A 9,706-nucleotide genomic window follows, 5' to 3' on the forward strand; every position below is an offset into this window, starting at 1 on the left:
CGCGCGGGCCTGACTCGGGCCCCGCGGGCCGGCGGTGGCGGAAGGCGACGAAGGACAGGTGTCGGCGCGGGATTCGTCGGTCGGCGATGGCGGACGTGTCCGGCGCGGGCGGATTTGTCCGGCGGCGCGAGGTGGAAGACGCTAGGGTTTCATCCGCGAAATTTCGGGAGAGGGAGTGTTTATATAGGCAGAGGGAGCTAGGAGAGTCCAAATGAGGTGCGTTTTTCGCCCACACGATCGTGATCGAACGACCTAGAGCATGGAAGAGAGTTTGGTGGGTTTTGGGCTGGTTTTGAGGGGGGTTTTGCTGCAACACACAAAAGGACTATGCGGATGCCCGGTTAACCGTTGGAGTACCAAACGACCTCCAAATGGAACGAAACTTGACCGGTGGTCTCCCGGTAGTATACCAAGGCCACTTGTCAAGCCTCGGTCTATTCCGAGAATGTTTGACACCCGCTCACGGAAGAAAACAAGAGGGGTGCGCCGGAGGAGGTGGGAGCGCTGGATTGCAAAACGGACAACGGGAAAATGCTCGAATGCATGAGACTAACACGTATGCAAATGCAATGCACATAATGACATGGTATGAAATGCATGACGTGAACAAAATGCAAAACAAAAGACAAAACCCGACCACAGAGGGAATATCATAACACATAGCCGAAAATGGCAAGAGTTAAAGTTACAAATATGGAAAGTTACATCCGGGGTGTTACAACACTCCACCACTACGAGAGGATCTCGTCCCGAGATCTAGGACTGAAAGAACTCCGGATATTCGGAACGGAGATGGTCCTCGCGTTCCCAGGTGGCTTCCCGGTCGGAATGGTGCGACCACTTCACTTTGAGGAATTTGATTGACTTGTTGTGAGTCTTGCGCTCGGTTTCTTCAAGAATGGCAATGGGGTGTTCATGATAAGACAGATCTTCTTGGAGGTCAATCTCTTCGAAGTTGATAGTGCGCTCAGGCGTCTTGAAGCACTTGCGGAGCTGTGACACGTGGAACACATCGTGCACGTTCGCGAAGCTGGAAGGAAGCTCAAGTTGATAGGCGAGGTCGCCTCTTTTGCCAATGATCTTGAAAGGACCCACGTATCTAAGGGCAAGCTTCCCTTTGATACCGAAGCGATGAGTGCCTTTCATTGGAGAGACGCGGAGGTAGACATGGTCTCCGATCTCGAAAGCCACATCACGGTGCTTACTGTCATAGTAACTCTTCTGGCGCGATTGCGCGGCTTTCAGATTATCACGGATGACTTTACACATTTCTTCAGCTTTAGTGATTAAGTCATTGCCAAGAAGTTGGCGTTCACCAGTCTCTGACCAATTGAGAGGAGTACGACACTTTCTGCCATAGAGAATCTCGAATGGGGCCTTGCCCGAACTCGCTTGGAAGCTGTTGTTGTAGGAGAATTCGGCATATGGGAGACAATCTTCCCATTTCATGCCAAAGGAAATGACACAAGCCCTGAGCATATCTTCAAGAATTTGATTGAATCGCTCGACTTGGCCACTAGTTTGAGGATGGAAAGCTGTGCTGAAGCGAATGTTGGTTCCCATGGCCTTCTGGAAGGAGTCCCAGAACTTAGAGGTGAAGATGCTTCCACGATCAGAAGAAATCAATTGTGGAATGCCGTGCAAGGAGACAATTCTGGAGGTGTATAGCTCTGCCAACTGAGCTACTGTGATGGATTCTTTGATTGGAAGGAAATGAGCCACTTTAGAAAGCTTGTCGATGACAACGAAGATAGCATCATTTTCGCGCTTGGACTTTGGAAAACCAGTAACGAAGTCCATTTCGATATGATCAAACTTCCATTCTGGGATAGCAAGAGGTTGAAGGAGACCAGCTGGTCGTTGGTGTTCTGCTTTCACTCTTCGACAGACATCACATTCATTTACGAATTGAGCAATTTCTCGCTTCATTCGAGTCCACCAATACGACTGCTTGAGGTCATGGTACATCTTCGTACTTCCAGGATGAATGGAAAGGAGAGAATTGTGCGCCTCGTTCATTATGACTTTCCTTAGATCACCTTTAGGAACCACAATCCGGTCCTCGAAGAATAAAGTTTCTCTGTCATCAATGCGATAGCACTTGTATTTGGAAAGACCCTTGTCGATACCACGTTTCACCTTCTTCACCATGGCATCAAGAAGTTGTGCCTCACGAATTTGATCTTCCAAAGTAGGAGAGACTATGAGGTTGGCAAGAAAGCCTTGAGGAACAACTTGGAGATTCAGCTTGCGGAAAGCTTCACAAAGATCCGGTTGGAATGGCTTGAGGATTAAGCTGTTGCAATAAGCCTTCCTGCTCAAAGCATCTGCAATGACATTTGCCTTGCCTGGAGTATATTCGATAGTTGGATTGTACTCTTGAATCATTTCGACCCATCTTGTCTGCCTAAGGTTGAGGTTGGGCTGAGTGAAGATGTACTTGAGACTCTTGTGATCGGTGAAAATGTCCACTTGTCTTCCCAACAAGAGATGTCTCCACGTTATTAATGCATGGACAACTGCCGCCAACTCAAGATCGTGAGTGGGGTAGTTCTTCTCATTGGGCTTCAACTGACGAGAGGTATAGGCCACAACTTTCTTCTCTTGCATTAACACAGCACCGAGACCTTGGAGAGAAGCATCACAGAAAACTTCAAATGGCTTGGATTCATCAGGAGGAGTCAAGACAGGAGCTGTGACTAGTTTCTCTTTGAGAGTGTTGAAAGCAACGTCACACTCAGGAGACCAGACATACTTCACATGCTTCTGGAGGAGGTTGGAAAGGGGCTTTCCAATCTTAGAGAAATTCTCAACGAACCTTCAGCAATAGCTTGCAAGACCAAGAAAATTGCGGAGCTGCTTGACATTCTGAGGAGGTTCCCAATTCACAATTGCGGACACCTTCTCGGGGTTAACAGCGATGCCCTTGGCAGAGATGATGTGACCAAGGTAAAGAACTTCATCAAGCCAAAACTCACATTTTGAGAACTTCGCATAGAATTTATACTCTCTGAGCTTGTCGAGCATCAATCGCAAATGTTTGGCATGGTCCTTCTTATTCTTGGAGAAGACCAATATATCATCGAGATACACCAGGACGAATTCATTGGTATAGGGGTTGAAGATGAAATTCATCATCCGAGAGAAAGTTGGAGGAGCATTGACAAGGCCGAAAGACACGACAGTATATTCATAAGAACCAAAACTTGTCCTGAAAGCTGTCTTGGGAATATCTTCTTCACGAATGCGAATTTGATGATAACCCATACGAAGGTCAAGCTTGGAGAATACTTTAGCACCTTTGAGTTGCTCGAATAGCTCATTGATGTTGGGAAGTGGATACTTGTTCTTGATTGTCTTCTTGTTCAATGGACGGTAGTCGACACAAAGTCGGTCCGTGCCATCCTTCTTCTTTACAAAAAGAACACCACAACCCCATGGAGATGAACTCGGTCTGATCAAACCCAGACGCTCTTGTTCATTGAGCTGTTTCTTCAATTCCTTCAGCTCCTTGGGTCCAAGCTTGTATGGACGCTTGCAAACGGGTTCAGTGCCTGGCTCAAGATCGATAACGAACTCAACTGGCCGGTGAGGAGGCATACCCGGAAGCTCTTCTGGAAAGACATCTTGATACTCACAAACGACTGGAATTTGAGAGATGGCATTCAATTCGCCCTTCTCATTGAGAGAAAATAACCGAATGGTTTCATCACGAGCGGCATAAATGATCACATCCTCAGAAGAGTGTGTCAATTGAATTTCCCTGGCAGCACAATCAAGTTGAGCCTTGTGCTTAGAAAGCCAGTCCATCCCGAGAATTAGATCAATATCCGAGTCACAAGAACAACTGGAGAAGACAGAAATTTATAGTTTCCCATCTTGATGGAAACATCGGGAGCAACCAAACTAGAAGTCAAAAGCTTTCCCGGAGAAACAACTTGCATAACTTTGGATAAAATCTCTGTGTCAACATTGTGCTTCGATGCAAATGGGTATGACAAGAAAGAATGCGATGCACCCTTATCAAATTAGACTTTTGCAGGAATATCATTAACTGAGAGATTACCCATTATCACATCAGTAGATTCCTCTGCTTGAGCTGCATTCATCATGTTCACCTTTGCAGACTTTGGATTATGCTTGACCACTGCATTGCTGGAAGATCTGATAGGAGGAGGAGGAGGCGGAAGACGCCTTTGGTTGAAGCACTTGTTAGCATAGTGATCTTTCTGCTGACACTTGTTGCAAGTCACCTCTGAGAGTGGACGATGATAAGGAGCATTGGACTTTGGAGCTTGATTCTGAGACTTGTTCTGATAGCCAGAGTTGGAAGAGTGGGAAGAACCATGGCCACCTTTGTTCTTCTGCTGGTAAGGTTGATGAAACGGAGGAGGAGGAGGCAACCAGAACTTCTGTTGCTTAGCTGCCACAAGTGAGGAAGAAGAAGACTGAACTGCGTCTCTGACTCTCTTCTTAGAAGCCTCACACTTGAGCTGAGCAGCCTCTTGCTTCAGTGCCATATTATAGAATTGATCAAACTGAGTAGGCTCAACAAGAATGAGAGCTAACTGCAGATCCTCTCTAAGGCCACCTCTGAAGTGATAGATCATGCTCTTTTCATCAGGAACATCTTGTTTAGCGAAGCGAGCAAGTTTCTGAAAATGGATGTTGAATTGATACACTGACATGTTGCCTTGCTTGAGATTGCGGAACTCCTCACGCTTGCTCTCAACAACACTTTGTGGAATGTGGTGCGCTTTGAAGTCCCGACAGATGTCAGTCCAAGTGATCACACGACCTCCTCTGGAATCTTTGTATTGCTGAAACCAATCAGCAGCTTGGTCCTTGAGCTGAAAGGAAGCGAACTTGACATAGTCCTCAGGCCTGACATTGCTACATTCAAAATGCTTGTTGATGTCCACGAGCCAATCATCGGCATCCGTGGCCTCGACACGGTAGCTGAAAGACTTGGGCTGATATGCGAGAAACTGGTTGAGGGTAGCGAAGTGAGGCTGATTGTTGCCTTGACCTTGATTTCCTTGATTGCCTTGCCCTTGGGTGCGTTCTTGCAAGAGTTGCAGAATCATCTGAGCATTGGCGTTGGTGGCTGCCATGATAGCTTGCCATGCCTCCGGAGGCGGAGGTGGTGGCGGAGGGTTCGCCTGACTCCCTTCATTGCGATCCGGATTCTGACGCGTTGGCGGAGCCATCCTGAAGAGGGTGACATCCGTTAGCATCTTGATAGACAAATAGACAAGTAGAATCAACGGATAGAAATTGCAACATATAGTCTTCACAATAAACATTCGAACGAGGATGAACGAATGAATTCCATAGTAAATCATCACACTTCCATAAATTGAGAAGCCACTTAGAAAAAGATATGGAATCAACATTTGATTTCGAAGCAACTCGAATACCACAATTCAAAACAAAATAAAGTATTGGCTTGCAGAATAAACCGGAACAAACATATGATAGAGGTTTCGTCCGAAGTTTTCGTGGTGGGGCCCACACGGGCTCAATCGTACAGCACCATCATGTACAAGGCTGTGCACATGACATACGATGCGTCCCCGAGTCGGCATAGCCAAGGACTCTTTAAGACACTACGAGACCACTGTAAAACCAACCGTGTAGAGGCGGACCACTAGACGTCGAACCCCAATCTCATATCATGCGTCTGTCGGAAAGATATCCTAAGAGCTACTTGAATTCCCAGTTATAAACTCCCGAAACTTTCTGGTTATGCAATCTGGTGTTGGGGATACAGGGGACACAAAATATATCACCCAAACTAACAATCCCTAGATCCAGCTGTATCCATCCGTCAACACATAACCAAGAAACCTTCGGAAATCGTGTACCTCAACCTTCGAAAAGCATCCGTTATACTAGTTATGGCAATACTCCCGAATTCCAGCCTCAGTACTGGGTGGCGTCGAGGTGATCTCACCAACAACTGCATAAAAGAGATTTCGATGTCGGCGAAACTCAGGTATTCCAGAACTGCAACGATAAAATTGTGACGACAACACCTCGGAGCTCAACTCCCCGGGACACTGCCACAACCCCTAAATGTCAGGAGGCACCAAGAACAATGTTCTCGTCACAAAACCATCGGAACGATTCCAAGATACCCGCGTGATCCTAAAATTTTTTTTAGTGAAAATTGAGGAGAGAATAGTCAAAACTTCTACGTCAGGAGACCTCACCAGAGCGATGAAGGGACTGAGGAGTAAAAGAATCCTACTCTCCGATATATATAATCCTAAGACTCAAAACATTTTTGTTCTAGACTCAACAACGCCAGCGATTCGATCAAGCAGGGGGCCCCTAAGTCGGGGATGGCTCTGATTACCAACTTGTAACGCCCACGATGCGGCTATATCTCCCACGTGTCGAGGCACGACTTAGAGGCATAACCGCATTGTGGTTTTGTCGCAAGAAGGGTCATCTTCACACAATCCCATGTAATGAACAAGAATGGGATAAAGAGTTGGCTTACAATCGCCACTTCACACAATACATAAATATAATTCATACATCATCCAAAATACACACATAGACCGACTACGGTCAAGATCCAAATGAAAATAAGATAACCCCAAATGCTAGATCCCCGATCGTCCCAACTGGGCTCCACTACTGATCATCAGGAAAAGACACATAGTAACGACCACGTTCCTCATCGAACTCCCACTTGAGATCGATCCCATCATCGGCACTGGCATCGTCGGCACCTGCAACTGTTTTGGTAGAATCTGTGAGTCACGAGGACTCAGCAATCTCACACCCGCGAGATCAAGACTATTTAAGCTTATAGGAAAAGATGGTGTAATGAGGTGGAGCTGCAGCAGGCAATAAGCACATATGGTGGCTAACATACGCAAAAGGGAGCGAGAAGAGAAGCAACGGAACGGTCGTCAACTAGCAATGACCAAGAAGTGATCCTGAACTCCTACTTACGTCATTCGTAACTCAAACCGTGTTCACTTCCCGGACTCCGCCGAGAAGAGACCATCATGGCTACACACATAGTTGATGTATTTTAATTGGGTCAAGTGACAAGTTCTCTACAACCGGACATTAACAAAATTCCCATCTGCCTCATAACCACGGGCACGGCTTTCGAAAGATAATACCCTGCAGGGGTGTCCCAACTTAGCCCATCATAAGCTCTCACGGTCAACGAAGGATAAACCTTCTCCCGGAAAGACCCGATCAGTCTCGGAATCCCGGTTAACAAGACATTTCGACAATGGTAAAACAAGACCAGCAAAGCCGCCCGATGCGCCGACAAATCCCGATAGGAGCTGCACATATCTCGTTCTCAGGGCACACCGGATGAGACATCCTACGAGTAAAACCAGACCTCGAGTTTCCACGAGGGGGCCCCACAGTCTACTCAGTTTGGACCAACACTCGAAGGAGCACTGGCCCGGGGGGGCTAAAATAAGATGACCCTCGGGCTCGCGAAAACCCAGGGGAAAGGCTTAGGTGGCAAATGGTAAAACCAAGGTTGGGTCTTGCTGGAGGAGTTTTATTCAAGGCGAACTGTCAAGGGGGTCCCATAAATCACCCAACCGCGTTAGGAACGCAAACTCAAGGAACATAATACCGGTATGACATAAACTAGGGCGGCAAGAGTGGAACAAAACACCAGGCATAAGGCCGAGCCTTCCACCCTTTACCAAATATATAGATGCATTAATTAAATAAGAGATAATGTGATATCCCAACATATCCATGTTCCAACATGGAATAAACTTCAACTTCACCTGCAACTAGCAACGCTATAAGAAGGGCTGAGCAAAAGCGGTAACTTAGCCAAACAACGGTTTGCTAGGAAAGGATGGTTAGAGGCTGACATGGCAATATGGGAGGCATGATATAGCAGGTGGTAGGTAGTGCAGCATGGCAATAGAACGAACAACTAGCAAAGCAAAGATAGAAGTGATTTCGAGGGGTGGTCATCTTGCCTGCAAGGTTCTCAGAGTTCTCGAAAGCTTGATCCGCGTAAGCGTACTCAACAGGTTCCTCATTTACGAACTCGTCTCCCAGCTCTACCCAAGACAAGAACACAAGTAATGGAACCACAGTCAATCACGGGAAATGCACAAGCAACATGATGCAAAACATGTATGATATGCAAGATGTGATATGCGATGCATATGCGTGCTCCGAAAGGAAAATGATGAACAAGGCAGTAACTTGGCAAACCAAGCATGCCACTGGAAAGATGAGATGATTTCGGTCGAAATCGATATAAAGATCACCGGAAACGGATGCATGGTTTGCAAATGGCAAGCAAAACAAGAATGACACGAATCTGCGATTAACAGCATGATAGCACTTAGAATGCAACGAGTAACAATGCTACAGCACTCCAACATAGCAACAAAGAATATAGCAGTAATCTACAGGAGATGATTGACAAAATATAAACAATGAGCTATGGCTAGTTCACAACATAACAAGGTCAAACAAGCATGGCAAAAGTGCAAAAGATAACAGGTTCACAGACTTAGTGAAATTACTGGACATGGCAGAAAACAGCATCAGGTAGCAATGTTCAGAGCACGAAAACAACATGCTACAGGAACTTAACATGCAAAACAAGGGATGGCAGTATTCTATTAAATGCATATGAGAAAAGTCCCTTACAGACCATAAGCCAAAAAGGACCAGAAGATATGATGGCAACCATGTAAACATAGCAAGTTTCGTTATCAGGTTCCAGACTTAGCAGAAAACAGAGCATGGCAGAAACAATAATATGAGGGCATCTTGGTGAGCTTGATGCACTCACCACACAGCAATGCATGACACAAAAAGCATACCTACAGCAATATGGCATGTTTATGAAGCTATCCATGGAAAGAACAAAAGCATAGCATGTATGGATCAACTACAACAAGCTTGGCAAAAATGAATATCATGTTAAGAATCTGCCAGAAATATTTTATAGCAAAAGTAGAGCAAGATTAAGTCATGCTATGGCACTCCATAATTGCAAAAAAGGGCAGGAATGGATCAATTACAACAATATCTACAAAACATCCTTACAGAACATCTCCAAAATAAGCATGGATCTCTCTGTAGCATCAAGTTTACATGGCAACAAAATAACAGCAGACAAGGACTTGGAGAAAATACCGTCTCTGAAATCAGAAACATTACGGGGCCTAGTTTGCATGTTTGTGCTAGTCACCACAGAGATCACAAAAATACATGGCATACACCACTGGAAATATGGCATGGTATACAACAAAACACATGTAGAGCACATGCTTATAAGATGCACAGATTAAATGATACAAAAATAACAAATCTCCAAGTTCTGCTAAGTAACAGCAGATAACAACAATTAGCACTCTTGCACCAGAGATTTGGGCATCAAGATGGACTGTAATGAACATTGTGCAATTGAACAAAATGAAGACCATCACGAGGCGAACATTTTGATATATTACACGCGCGAAACGGAGCTATATGCAGAGAGTTATGATGCTATGAACAAGGGCACATGCTGTGAAAATAAAATGACTTGGAATATTTCGGGGGTCTCGGGAAAGTCAACCTTCGGTCAAACAGATCGAGATCCGATCGGGCTAGGGTTCGTCGATGTCGACGTGGCGGCGGCCGGAGACAAGGAAGGAGAGGCTGCGGGAGGCGGAGCTCGCCGGAGGAGGCGGCTGGCCGG

This window comes from Triticum aestivum, chromosome 3D, assembly GCF_018294505.1.
Source record: "Triticum aestivum cultivar Chinese Spring chromosome 3D, IWGSC CS RefSeq v2.1, whole genome shotgun sequence".
Lineage (NCBI taxonomy): Eukaryota > Viridiplantae > Streptophyta > Magnoliopsida > Poales > Poaceae > Triticum > Triticum aestivum.